Source organism: Capsicum annuum, chromosome 3 (genome assembly GCF_002878395.1).
Source record: "Capsicum annuum cultivar UCD-10X-F1 chromosome 3, UCD10Xv1.1, whole genome shotgun sequence".
Taxonomy (NCBI): Eukaryota; Viridiplantae; Streptophyta; class Magnoliopsida; order Solanales; family Solanaceae; genus Capsicum; species Capsicum annuum.
This window is the reverse complement of record NC_061113.1, coordinates 214051466-214064313: the sequence shown is the minus strand read 5'-3', so window position 1 is coordinate 214064313 and position 12848 is coordinate 214051466. Positions and strand designations below refer to the sequence as shown.

General features: G+C 32.5%; 1 long non-coding RNA gene across 1 annotated transcript; it reads left to right on the top strand.

Annotated features, from left to right (window-relative positions):
• The first annotated feature begins 279 nt into the window (after positions 1-279).
• Positions 280-4719, top strand: LOC107861068. Its single transcript, XR_001671726.2, has 4 exons — positions 280-1008; positions 1113-1182; positions 1306-1454; positions 2685-4719. It is a non-coding gene; the product is annotated as an uncharacterized LOC107861068 (long non-coding RNA).
• The last annotated feature ends 8129 nt before the right edge of the window (positions 4720-12848 follow it).

Genomic DNA, 12848 nt, shown 5'->3' with positions numbered 1-12848 from the left:
GGTCCGTATATAATAGAATAAAATTAGTTTTAAAGTTTGATGGAAAAAAAATGAAAGAAAAGAAGAAAATAACCAATTAGAGAGAATCAAATGAAGGGGAAGTGAGATGATGTGGTAGGTTCTACATAATAAATTTTCTACTATATAGAAATGTGACCATTGGGACAATCAATGGCAACATTAAAATTAAACTCAATATGTAAGGTTAAAATTGTAAATTAAGCACATTAACTATCTTAAAAGTTTTGTTTTATACGTGGCTTTGTACACATTGACCATAGTTATAGAACACTAGAAGCATTTTCAAACTTCATCTCACTCATTTCAAAAGAAAAATCTTTCCTCTCTCCATCGATATAGATTAATTATCGTTAGTTCCAGATGAGACCACAAGTCTTGATGTTGTTGTGTTTCTTTCTTAATCTGTGAGCTTGGCCTTTATACTTATTGGATTTTACACAAAGCTAATTCAACTTTTCTTAATCTGTGTTTCTTACTTTTTTCATGATATTCTTTTGATTTGGATGACTGATTTGTTAAGTTTCAGCTCTTATTATGCACGTTAGATATTCGATGAAATTCTGACTCTATGGATTCGGCTCTTCTATGAAAATAGATAATTAATTTCAGTTTTCAACGATAAATTCTAAATATTCATCAAAGTATAGTTTATTGTAGATTTTATTGTGAGTAGAACGTGTGATAATTTAGTAGACTTATGTTTTGTCTTATTTTTATCTTATTTTAATGGAAACATTTTTCTAGAAATAACAACTGCTCTTTTCAAATTCATGGGAACAAATATGGTGTTATCGAAGAAACAATGGGGTTCAGCAATCCATTCGTCATGCCTGCCGTCATCACACCAGGGGCATATTGGATCTTTCTACTGTGTTGTTCAATAATCGAATTATCTTCATTGGAACACAAATCAACTCCGCAGTTGTTCAGAAAGTAATATTACAACTTGTGACCCTTACAATTATAGATGAAAACAAAGACTTTTGGGTACTGCTTTGCTTTTCCATAACCATACAACTAGATTTTTTTTTTCGTCAGGTTGTATGTAAAAAGGTATTGTTTACAATTACATTCATGTTTTGCAATAGCAGATCTAGCTTAACTGTCCCGGTGGAAGCACATACGCTATCTTGGCAATACATAACTGCATGTCATGGATAAGTATGCCACTTTTATAGTGTCTATTGTCATTTCGTTTATTCAGCTTTGACGAATTTTAATTGCAGATATGTTTGTTCTTATGATAATTATAATTATGCTCTTAAGATTGACTTCTTTTCTCAGATATAGCATAAGGTTGGTATAGTATGTTTTGGAGCTGTTGTGAGCCAAAGAGCAATTCTTCTTGCCGATAAAAGGGCATGCGATATGCAATGCCTTACCGCATGCCAAATGCACGTATAATCGTTCATCAACATCAAAGTAGTGGTAGAGTAAGTTCTTTCAGAAATTTTTTTCGGTCAATTTTACCCCAATCTTCTGTTGATTTTCAATTTCATAAACCCAAAAAAATATTATTCTATCATAAATTTAAGATTGTTATATTTGCAATAAAACAACATTGATGTATATTAATATTTGTTGTTGTTACGTTCATAATAAAATTTGTGAAAATGCACTGAGTATTTTATTTGTTGTTATATTATAAAGTTAATTATTGATGTGGTTTGCTATTGAACTGTATAACGTAGTAGTTCCTAATGATGAATGTTTTATCTAATTTGGTGCATATTCATGTGTGAACTACAGTTTATATGTCCAGCATTGACGTATAAGCACAAAAAGACTTGTATGTAACTATGTATTTAATCTAGCTTTAGAATATGAGGCATGAATACAGGATCTCACAAGGTTGGTGCTCAACCTGGTAATATATGGGACTAACGAGTGCTCTTCTTGAGTTGCTGTTTAGATTTTCAGATTATTTTGTTCCTCGGATTTTCAAAGTATGAACTTCTATCTACTCTTCAGGTGTAGATATCTGAATTATTTTATTTTTTGAGCTTCATGAAGATTCTTAGTCAATTGACTTGGTGCAAAAAGCTACAACAATAACAACAACATTCTCAGTGTATATTCTTAGAATCTATGTTTGAAGTTAAAAGTATTAGAAGTTAGCCAAAGAGATGGACTACAAAATGAGAAAACCTGTTAAAATTAAACTTGAGCTTACTAAATTTTTTTAAGTTAAGCCATAATCCTCTTCTTTTTTTGGGGTTTTCATTCGATGTTCAGTACTCGTATTGGATCCCGACTAATTTGGATTCACGACGGGTAGGGCCCCATTCGGGGGTTAGCGCTCCCAACAGAGTTTTCTCCATGTCTAGGGTCGAACCCTCGACCTCTGATTAAGGGTGGAGCTACCCCATCCGCTGCACCACAACCCATGTTGGTAGTCCTCTTCATTATTAGTGTTGCGAAAATAATTAGTTCTCTCTAACGATAATTGCTTTGATTATCCTAAGCAAAATTTGTTCAACAAATTTGCCATCTGTACACTCTGAATTTCTATACAAAGGGTTTGTTTTATTTTATCAATTTTATCTACCCATTGTCCATCTATAGTTAAAAAAAAATCCATTCAATTTAGTGTTGAAGTTGATTATTTTATTTAGCTGCTATTTATCCAATTTGAATGTAATGTTTTTATTTCATTCACTTAGTTGTTGCAGGTTTTCAAGACAATTGTAGTAAGGACACTTGTGGAGATGAATTTTATATTTGTGGATCACTGACACATAGAAAAAGTGGAATGATAAGAATGTCAAACATGGTAAATTCTATGATCATGTGACAATGGACAAGAAAAAACACTTTTGTGGCAACGTCATTTTCAAATTTGTGAGGCAAGAATCTTCTTCTTGCAACAAATGATGTCAACATCTCATGCATGGTAATCTTGCTATAACCGCCTCTTGTTTCAAAATAGGTTGAACTGCCAACTTTGTTCTTTTTTTAGTTAAATTTAGTACCTTTCATCAAAATTTGAAATATAAACTACGAATGTGATATCATTGATCCAATCATTTAGTAAATCTTTGGCCCTTTGAATGTGAACAAGTACTTGAAGTTCTTGAATTCAACTCTATTTTATCAAGAACTGGATTGTAAAGTGATTGTTATTATTTTGCTACTTTGAGATACTCAACTATTTACTCCCTCCAAAACACCTTTTGTATCATTGTGACATTTTTTTTTCAAGTGAGTTCAAAGTTTGACGCTATTAGTTTCTCATGACTAATTGTTTTTTTTACCTTATTGAGCTGATACAACTATTCGAATTTGACCTCCACCAATACGGTTATATTTTTCTACCATATAGAAAAGACAGTTTAGGGACGACCAAGGGCGCAACCATAATTAAGCATATTATTGAGGGCAAAATGATCATTATTTATGGATGACATTTACCGATCCTCACCAGAGTAAAATTATTTCTAGATAAGCCCCTGCTTTCTACCTCTCTTCTCTGTCTTTTTTCTTCTCCTTCCAAAGAACAATCCAACTTTCTCAGCTCCGCTCACACACCAACAATTTGAAGAATAAAGCTAAAAGAAAAGCAGGGCATAGGATAATTCTACTATAAAAAGGTAAGATAAATGAATAATAATATTGATAAATAATAAATATAGAGAGAATGCAAAAAAAGGTACCAACATGATCATACCAAATTGTTCATTACATAAAATGGTAGTTTTCTTTGTTACCTAACAAAGGATTTAACGATATCGTACAGAAAAATTTAAGTAACAATCAAAATAAATATTATATTTAGACTAACTAAACGATACAATACAACTGGTAACAACCATCCAAACAAGCTGTAAAACCAACTTTAAGAAGAGTCGTTATGTTGGCTCCTCAATATTGTTTGAAAGAACTATCAAACTAGGTTAAAGTCGGGCCTCATCCTCACTTAACAAAAGGACTTGGGTTCGAGTCTCAAAATAAAAAAGATCTCGGTTGGTAGCGCTTTTCTCCTTAATTGATCTTGTGTTTCTCAGTACCTTCTAGCCGGTCCTGATTGCTTGTTAGAAAACATAGCTTTGGTAAAACTGTTAGTGTGTCATGTTTTCACACTTTATGTGTAATCCTGCAGCTATTGATTTTCATCAATTAAATTTTTGTAATGTCAAGTGATGTTTCCAATAGTGTGGGAACTTTTATAGCCAGAGGAGATTCATCCGGTGACATATACTTGTGGCAGGTTTATACCAAGTTTTTCTTTGTCATTAAGTTTTTTTTAGATAGCTCATTCTATTTGACCAGTAAATGTTCTATGTTTGATTTTTATTTATAGGTTGCAACTGGTAAGCTACTTAAGAAGTGGCAGGTTTAATATAGGAGGGTTACTTGCTTGTTATTCAATGATGATCAAACACTTCTTACTGGCTCAGAGGATGGATCTGTTGGAGTTTCGTCGTTTATAATGTATTATTTGCTTCATATGTTTTTTCACTTGTCTAGGCTTTTTTTTTTTTGAGGGTTAACATTCGAAAGTTTACTGAAAGAGGGGAAAAGCAAGATAAACTTATGAGTATAGTTTCTCTGAGCATTCTTTGAAGGTGACTGATGTTGTGATTGGATACGGCGGAGCTAATGCTATTGTTGTTTCTGCTTCAGAAGATAGAACTTGTAAGGTTTGCCTTGTAGCTTCCCAATTTATTGATGATTAAGTAATTGCTTGTTGTTTTTGGTAATGTTAAAGAACCAGCTGCTAATGAACTTGACCACTTTGTTTGATGTCTAGCATAAAGAATTAAGTCAAGTGACTTTATGACAAACTCATTTTATTTCAATTAGATGCTAAGGATGATTCATTTTCTTATGAATTTAATATATTTTTATTCATTCTTGTAATGGTTTCAGAGTTTTGTTTGCTTAATGTTGTAGTGACTGTCAATAAATAATTAGTGATGCCAGTATATACCTTTTTCTGAGTCTCAATATTCTTAGTTCTCTATTTATCATAGATTTAGAGTCTTTCGAGGGAAAAATCGTTGAGAAACATTGTGTTTCCAACAATAATTGATGCAATTGCATTGGACCCTGGAGAAGATGTCTTTTATGCGGGTGGTAGAGATAGAAAAATATACATAGCAACAGTAAATATTGTTGCTGACCCCAACAATAATTATGGGTTGCACATTCTTGGGTTTCTGTCTAAGCAAAGGTTTGCAATATCTATGCTTGGTTATATAGATATTTGTGTGATCTCGCTAATGCAAACATCAGGTTTTGTAAGCAGTAATATTGTATCTCTTTTTGTTTTATATTTCGGATGTTCGGAAAAGCTTCTCAATGACTTTTTATATTTCATGAGTACCACTAGATGGTTCTTTGTTGTCCTGTAGAGTACACGAAATCGCCATATGACTCTGCTTAATATTTGTTCGCATCACTTATTGCTTCATGTTGAAGTGCCAAGCATAAAAAGGTTGTTTCTTGAAATTTCCATATTCTTATTAAATGCTGAATTTTAAGAGCCATTTAGTAGGAATCTAATAGTTTAGGCATGTAGCATATGGAGTTCGCATTCTGGCTAATGTATGGTTGAATTTGCACCTAGGAAATTTCTCTCATTATGTTTATGGAGTTGAAATAGTCTATTTGATGTTCTTATATGGACTATGACAAAATATTCCAGAGGACATGCTAAGCATGTTATTTTATGAACTGTGCAAGATAGTCCCAGTTATGTTGAACTTCTCTGACAGCCATTGCCTTATTCCTGCAGATACATGCTAATTTTTGTTTTTCCATTTATTTTATGTGCATGATTAGATGACATGTTAGAAAAAAGGTAAAAAAAATTCTCATTGATTAGTTTTATTCTACTATACGCGTTGGGCCCGTGCGTACCTATCTAATTTAATTAAATAATTCTCATACAATTAATGATAGTTGTGATTACCCAGCACAAAATTTTTAATTATTTATGTGTCATGGTTTCATGAAATTTTTGATGCTTAAAATCAAGAAATATCCAAGTACTTAGGTCCGTTTTGTTAGATATGATGTGTTTTGTGTTTATTTTGCAGGAAACTAGGTTCTGGAGCTAAAAAGAAGAAAAAGAGATGAAGTGTGCAGAAGACTTTACTTACGGGCTTTAAGTGCCACTTACGGCTAGAGCTATTAAAATGGGCTGACCCAATCCAACCCAACCCAACCCTAGCGGGCTAGAGAATTAAATCGGTTAGGACGAGCTAGCCCTATTAAATAAAAGGCCTTTAAAATAGTGGCCTAACCCAGTTGTAAGTGGGTTGCGGGTTGAGGCTGGTTGGCCCTTCAAAAGAAAAAAGCAACCCGAAACATGATAAACAAAAATATTGTTAGTACTAGACTATCACCAACTTTTATGGTTTCACTTTAATATGTCTCCTAATAGTTTTTAGCATGTTATAGGCATCTTACTAATACCTTTAAGGGTCGTTGGGTTGGGAAAGAGTTATCCTGGAATGATTAATCTCAGAATTAGTTATACCATTATGTATACAGATAATTTATCTCATCACTATGGTGTAAATTATGTGATAAATAATGCCCGTACGAACAAATTTCTCATACCAAATATGAGATAAAATAGTCCTTTATTTTATCTCAGACTATTTATCTCTTATACCTTACATCAAATGATCCCTTAGTTGTAATTAAGTTATGGCATTTACTGTATAAGCAAAGAAATGATGATTAGCAACAAATTTCATAGAAAAATTTTAATAGGATTAAGATGATAAATATAGATATACACAAAGTATCTACATAAAGGAAGGAAGACTATAACAGAAGAGAGCCTAAAATTAAAGAATAGAATAATGCATTAAGCAAAGACAACAACTACTAAACCATCACGAGTAAAAGCAACTTTTTGAAGTTTACAACTAAAAGCAGCTTACCAGCTATTTCAAACACACACTATAATTTTAAAAAAATTATTATCAACCAAAGAATGAAAAAAAAAAGTAGCTAGTTAGAAATAATTGACAAAATTCTAATTCCTAATAAATAAATGACCAACTTAAAAATATTTAATAATTAGCTTTAATGGTCCAGGCCATGGGCTGGCCTCTGAGGCAGACGGATTAGGCCTCTGAGGCCAACGGATCAAGTGAGGCTGGACTTATAAGCCTTATTTCTAAATGGGCTAACAAAAACTTAGACCAACCCACTTAATTATAGGGTTGGGTTGGACCGGCCTCATGGGAAAAGCCCATAGTAACAGCTCTACTTACGGCCATCGTAAATGGTCACGTAAGTATCAGAGGAGAAGGTTCTAAGGTTTTGAAAGTTAAAGATTTTGTCTGATAGTTACGAAGGGACTGCTTATGGGGCGTAAGTACCACTTATGATCTTACGCCTATCGTAAGGGCCTTAGTAGGTAGTCTTCTGCTGCTCTGAAGTTTTTCTGACACTTATGACCTATCTAGGGGTCCGTAAGTACCACTTACGGCCTATAAGTGGGTTCGTAAGTGGGCACCGATAAGTTTTTTCTATTCATTTTGGTTAAGATTTTTTGGATTATGATGTAATCTATAAATACCCTTTTGATGTTTTTGTATTAGTTTATGTACTCTTTACATTTATAACGTACTCTTTACATTCACAACTCTACATTGAATCTAAGATTCGACTTTTGATCTTTGAATCCTTGTGTTCTTGGTTTTTACTATTGATTATCAATTTCAGATTTTGGGTTTTGTTCTTAAATTATTGTAAGATTCTTCATATGCTTTCTTTATTGAAGTCAATGGATGTTCTTGCAAACATGAGCGGCTAAACCACCTAACTAGGATTAAGGAAACCCTGACGGAATAACGAACTAGAGGAAGTGCAAGGTCCTTCTAAATCAATGCTTATGCATGTATTATGATCATCTTCGGTTTGATTTCTTTCTTAACTACTGCAGAAGTTATGAATTTACCTGCATCGAGATTGTTGACACTTAATTTTTATCCTCCACGACTAAATTTAATTCTGAATTTTTTCGATTTTTTATAAAATTAAAAATTTATTTTATCCAGATAAATGCGCTCTAAAATATTTATTTGCATTAATTTTGTCATTTAAATGACGATTATACATTTTTGTTTTTACATATACGAGATTGTATAAATTTTGTTACTTAAATGATCATTTTTGTGAAAATTAGACTTTTATTGGGATTAAGTTTGAAAATTAATTCACATGAATAGTGTCTTGATTTAAATATGATTTATTCTCAAAAATAATTTATTTAGATAAATATGTGTTTGATTTTATTAAATCAAGAAGTTAGGGGTTAAACCGGTTAATAATTCGTATCGGGTCTTATTTAAATTTTAGTCAATTTATTGAATTTGGTCATAATTGAAATCAATTTGGCCATAATTGCAATGCAACTAACCAATTGATTGTAAATATGATTTTAATTTAAACACATTGACTAAAATTATGATTTAGGGCCATAATTGTAATATAATTGACCAATTGATTCTCAATTGGCCAAAATTCAAATGAGGTTGACTAATTTCAATTTATTTTTGGCTATTTAATAAAAAAGCCTAAGCCAATCTACCCATTCAAATCTCAAATTTCAAATTTAAATTTTAAATTTGTACTAGATCTTACAATTCCACCTCAACCTTGTCCTTTTTTCAATTTGAATTTTAAATTTGTACTAGATTGTACAATTCCACCCCAACCTTGTTCTTTTTTCAATTTGAAATTCAAAATTTTTACTACATTGTACAATTCCACCTCAACTTTTTCCTTTTTTCAAATTTGAACTTCAAATTTGTACTAGATTATACAATTTCACTACCTCATCTTATCCTCAAACAAACCTTACCCTCAATTTCAAATTTCCAAAACACCCCTAAGTTCTTTCTACCACATTGGTGGATTCAATGAATTAAATCCCCATCCTTTCCTATAAATACTATTATTATTTTGGTAGAAGGCCAAGTCTCAAAGTGTAGAAAAAAATTTTGAGCAAAGAGTTAAACATTTTTAGTAAAATTTTCTTCAAGCGGTAGGCTAATCGGGGTTCTCGAAAGATTGCTTTTCGATGGTGATCAAGACTTCGAAGAAAGCTTGAAGTCCCATTTTGCTGCTCCAAAAAAGGTAAACACACCTTTTCCTTTTAGTTTTGTTATCATTTTCTTCTTCATCTCCTTCTTCGTAGTTTCTTAGTTGTGTAGTTGTAATTTTATTTGCTGGGATTGTTTGTTGTAGATGGCCTTGAAGGTCATAGGATGTTGTGATATCAATATTATGACTATTTTTTATGTTCAAGGTGTAAAATGAGCTAACAATAGTTGAACGTGTTTCTTTGACTTTCTTCTTTGATTATTATGTTTAGATGAATAAAGTTTCGACCTTTTCTTGATTAAAATACGTACTCGTGCCTTGTTTAAATTCGTTACTGATGGATATGTTCACTTTTAGCATGTAAAGGTTTTTTCTTTATGTCAAAAAAGGATAGTCATTGTTATTTGTTTCGCCTTAATAAATTAAATGGATAAAGTTTCGATCTTTGCTTGATTAAAATACGCACTCATGCCTTGTTTAAATTTTTTATTGATGGGTATGTTCGCTTTTAGCATGTAAAGTTATTTCTTTTATGTCGAAAAAATAGTTTCTATTGTTAAGGGTCTGTGAAATTTGAAGTAGTGAGTTACTTGTACCTAGGGATTTGGTGTTATTTTTAAAAGGCATATCATAGTGTGCTATGTCTGTGGCCTAGCGATTTGCAAAATCACCGCTTAAGGTTGAAGTTGACCACTTTGGCATATATGTGATAGTTGGCTCATTCACATGTAAAAATTATAATTTAAGTGCCACTTTTAAGATCTAACTCCTTTGCCGATTCATAATTCTTTTTATTAAAGAGTTATTTTTCTCCATGATTATATGCCATGATGAAATGCTAAGTTCTTTTGATATATGTTTACGGTCAAGATATACTCGTTTTCATGGTCAGAACTGTCTTTGATTTTCTCTTGTTTAGATTGAAAAGTTGTTAGGGTTATTGATTTTGTTGAAATGGTGTAAAAGTAAAATAGGAGTTGCACAATTGGACACTTTTTTCTTAGAATCAATCTTTTATTATTTTACAAATCTTGTCTTTGAATATAATTTCTCAAACATGTTTAATATATGCAATTTGCTTCACCTCGCTTATTGATTTATTTCTTGAAGTATTTTTATGCATTTAAACGTTCCATTGTTATTCACATACTAGCATGAATTTCTCTTGAAATTTTTTGATTGACTCCACTTGGTATTGAGAAAGTGTCGTTGCATTAGTATGTCTTGTATTTCATATTTGAGATGACACAAAAAAGATTTCCTCATCTTCTGCCCATTCCCCTTTTCTTTCTTTAATGAAAGAATACCTTAGACTTTAGCATATCATAGTATTTGGTGCAAATATGTGTTAATCTATAGAAAATATTTGTTCAAATTTTAAACAACTATGCTTGTGGATCCATGTCTTCTTTTCAAGAGCTAGTTGAATATATTGTGCTAGATTCAATTTTTTGTAAGATTATTTAAGAGATGAGTTAATTTCCTTTCCATTGGATAATTTGGTTTGCTTTGATATCATAGTTTACTATTTCTTTATGCTTGAGAATGCTATTTTTTTCATCTCATCATTTATCTATTAAGTGTAGAATTTTCGAACACCTATTAATTCCTTCTTCTTTTTTTTTTTTTATCTTTTTCTTTGCATGAATCTACTTTGGAATTCTAATGGACTCCTTTCCTCTTGTATTTTGTAATGGTCCAATAAGGCCTACCTTTTTGAGTCAAGTCCAAAATTTAAATCTAAAGTCGATTATATGGCGTGCGGGTCAAGAAGACGGTATAAGAAGAAAAATGGGTCAATGTCACACCCTTTTCTTAATCCAAAAGGATTTGATTTTAAGTTTCGAAAGGGTTTTATTATTAACTGACAAAAGGAGAATTTATTTCAAAAATAATTCTTTTACATTTAACTCAGAGTCGCCACTTTACATAAATCGGGTGTGCCAAGTCACCTTTGGAAATCTCTTTTAAAAAATGATTTGACTTTAAAACTGATTCGTGAACAGAGATTCCGGCTAAGGAATTCTATTGACTGAGGGGAAAGTGTTAGGCACCCCTCGGTCCCGTGGTTCGACCACGATCGCTTGGTGGAGCATATCGAATATTTCGGCACTACGAATGTATAAACCACACAGAAGCACGTAAAACAATTAATCAAAATAAAATAAATCTAAAATATAGTGTCCAGTCCAATTAGACAGTTCAAAGTAAAATAATACGGAAATATAAATCTTATTCTCACCTACACTAATCCTAAACTACTCTCCAATGCTTTACCCGATGTCTCGGGCCTTGATCACGAACCTCTTTCGAAGACATAATACATTGGGTCATTCCCCGGTGAATAAACACATGAAACCTCGAGGCATTTCCCGGCCAAATGAATATATCAGATCCAAACAAGCACTAAAACCAAACCATTCAACACAAATTCCACATTCAAACATTCAACAAAAAAACATTTATTCCTAAAATTTTTGCCTACCTGAACCTATGTTTACCTATCCATTTCAGCATATCATAATTCTATCTTGTTCCCACAATATTCATGCTTATTTCGAATTAAACGAAAGCAACAAGAAACTAAAATTGATCTATATTCGCCCTTTTTATCAATTTCTCAATTCCACCCTAAACAACTAATTTTACTTTTCAAATGAGATACCATTTTGCCATATAAATCATGATCAAGGAAATCGACCGCAATTCAAAACAAACACACATTCATCACCAATAAGGATCAAACAACATATGATATTCAATTCAAAACACCAAAATATAGTAAACAAGAAAATAAAAGAGGGAAAGAGTAGAATTGGACCTTTCGATAATTGACATTCGTTGATAATAATATTTAGAAAATTCAAACTCGAACCTCCACTAGAAAACCTCAACGATGAACCAACTCAATATCAGAAAATAATAGTCGGACAGCTTCAAAAACTAGTGGGAATAAAACTTTAACACGGAATCCAAATCACGAACGTTGACACAATTTGATCACAAAACCCCGAAGCCCGATATCGATGACAAACCACAAAAATAGGCGAACCCAAAACTCCAATAACACGATAGAAAAATTGAAGCCCAGTGTAGACCGAACTCCGGTGAGCTCCGGCGATGGCAAAAACGGCTGGTCAAGACAGATTCCAACGCGTTTTGATGTTTTTAGGCCAGATCTAATTAGGAATCAAATGGAAATGATGATATCTATGAATTTTTTAGATTGAATTGATCAAACTACGAATCAAAAATCGATTCCGGCGAAAAGTTCGCCGAAAAAAGCTTGAGAATCGACCGAATCTCTCATCGTCTCCCTATTCCGATCACCCCTCTTCAGCTTTCAGTCCATTTTCAATCTTTCTATCAATATTTTGGACTTTTTTGTTTCGTTCTCTCTAATTTCTTTGTATGTATGAGTAGCTCTGGTGACCCTCTCTCTTTTTTTGATGAGGTTTTGTGCATGTGTGCGTGAGTGGTGTGCAAAAACTGTGAGGATGTTTAGTATTGTTGTGTGTAATTGTCCTCCACTGTTGTGTGGGTATTATGTTTTGTGGAAATTAGAGCGTATTCTCCAAAAATGGAAGCTCCCCGATGGCCCTCTTCTGTGAATGAAGATCAAGACCCCCAACAATGGAAAATTCCCCCAATTCTTGTAGTGTGTGCTGTGTATATAGATCAATATATTGTGTGGGCCCCCATTTTCCTTTTATATAGGAATTATTTGGTTAAAAGGAGTAAAAACATGAGGGTTGTGT